The sequence below is a fragment of the Chinchilla lanigera genome, unplaced genomic scaffold, assembly GCF_000276665.1.
Source record: "Chinchilla lanigera isolate Chin_1 unplaced genomic scaffold, ChiLan1.0 scaffold00050, whole genome shotgun sequence".
Classification (NCBI taxonomy): domain Eukaryota; kingdom Metazoa; phylum Chordata; class Mammalia; order Rodentia; family Chinchillidae; genus Chinchilla; species Chinchilla lanigera.
The window spans coordinates 28,080-30,244 of NW_004955451.1; the positions used below are offsets into that span (position 1 = coordinate 28,080).

General features: G+C 46.0%; 1 pseudogene; it reads left to right on the forward strand.

Moving 5' to 3' along the window:
• The first annotated feature begins 1,799 nt into the window (after positions 1-1,799).
• Positions 1,800-2,165, forward strand: part of LOC102030376 — a 14,708-nt pseudogene continuing 14,342 nt past the window's right edge.

The following is a 2,165-nucleotide window of genomic DNA, read 5'->3' on the forward strand; positions in this document are numbered from 1 at the left end:
AATGGTTCCTGCACTTCAATAGCCCAGAGGGTTTCAATGGATGGATCTCAGATTTTCTGCTGGTTAACCCTCAACTGTTTTATATTTTTTTTTATTTTGAGACAAGCTCTTGCTAAATTGTTAAATAGCCCCAGCTGTTCTTGAATTTGCGCTCTTTCTGCCTCGGACCTTCCTGAGTGCTGGGATTACAGGAACACACCACAATACCTAGCTCAGATTTTTCTTGCTCCTCTTATTAAGAGCATGCAGGGTTAACAGGTAAAGCCTGGGGGCAGCAGACCTGAGAGAAAAGTTCCAGAGATAAGAGGGGCCTTCCTCGGTCCAAAGCAAATCCTCCATAGGCACCAGGAGTGCTGCATTTCCCTGAAGTCTCAGCTACTCTATGCTAAGGCAGGAGGATCACAAATTTGAGGCAAACAGCAGATTAGACAGGATAGAAGAAACATTCAGGAAAGTTGAATATGGATCAATAGAAAAAATCTAAACTGAAACACAAAAAGAAAAAAATTGTTAAAAATTTTTAAAAAACAAATCCAAGATAGGCAGAAAACTACTGCATTAAAGTACCATGCATGAGAGCCAGGTGTGGAGGTGCACTCCTGTCATCCCAGCACTTGGGAGGATGAGGCAGGAGGATCATTGTGAGTTTGAAGCCAGCCTGGCCTACATACTGAGTGTAAAACCAGCCTGAACTACATAGTGAGATCCTATTGCCAAAACAAAAAAAAAGAGAGAGTAACAAACATAAACTTGGAATCCCAGAGAGAAAATGAGGAAGAAAAAACATTTTAAATCATGAGTTATGAGAGACATCACTACTAATCCAAAATTCTCAGCCATCCATGTAAGACAAACAAAGAAAATGACAAGACACAACATAATCAACTGCTGAAAATGCAAGAGTGAGTTTTAAAAGCTGCTAGAGGAAAAGCGAACTAGTACATAGAGGGAGGCAGCAGTACAAACGCTGGATATCATTTTCCAGGAATAGGGGCAGACAGTGTAGTGACATCTTTAAAGCCAAACTCAAATTGTATATCTACCAAAAATAACCTTTAAGAATGAAGACAGAACAAGGATATTTTCAGACTATAAACATTGCTAACAGAAAGCTCTTAAGGTTTAAGGAAAATAATATCAGACAGAATGAGAGATCTGCAGGAAGTAAAGAGAACTGGAAAGGATAACTAGCTACAAAAATATAAAACGTTCTATTTAAACATCTTTCTATTAGATACTATCGTAAAATATGTATTCTTTCAGCAAAATAGTGTGCTGTACCAGACATACCATTTTCAAAAGTAAACATAAGACAACAAAAGTACAAACCATGAGATGGAGAAAACAGATGTATATGGTGGAAGAACTCCTATTATTTATAAAGTAGTGAATAATTAAAGAAGATAAAGCAATACTAAAATATTTATTCAATTTACAAAAAAGAAAAAGCATACAACTTTTAAAAACAAACACGAACGACTCTCCAAATAATGATGCCAACTCTAAGAAGTCAGGCCAGAAAAAAAATACCTGCGACATGATCTCTCGTGTACAACACGTACAGCATCACGTGCAGGACCACAACTTGTCGCCGGGCGGCAGGGACAGACCCTGGGTCCCTTGGCGACACTGCAGGGCATCGCGTGGCGAAACACGGCGGGCACGGTTGGGCACCAGCTCACACTCAGCCGGTTCAGATCAGGCGAAGTGGCTGCTGTCCGCCGTGCCTGGCACATCAAGACCACCCTGAGCCCGTTTTTCCAACACACCAGCATTCACAACAGTCACCACCTCCCCCCATGAGGTCTACGCCCAGCAACGCACCTGCCGCACGGCCCACCTTCCGCGATGTGCTGGCCGGGTCCTCCAAGCTTCGCGCCTGCGAGGTCCTGTGCAGATGGCGAGGTCGGCTCCCTGCTGCAGACCTCAGCCCCGCAGGCCTCCTCCGCAGCCAGTGCCGGGTGCTTGGATCTCTCCCTCCTCCCCAGCTCCTTCAGCGCCTCCACTGCCCACAGCCCATGTGCCCCCGCCCCCAGCAGCAGAGCACGCAGGGGCCACCGCGCAGGGAGCCACGGTGGGCGGGGAGGATGGCCCGAGCCAAGGGCTCAGTCCGGAGCTGTGGGGGCACCGAGGAGGCCTGGGGAGGGGAGGAGCTGGGCAGGGCA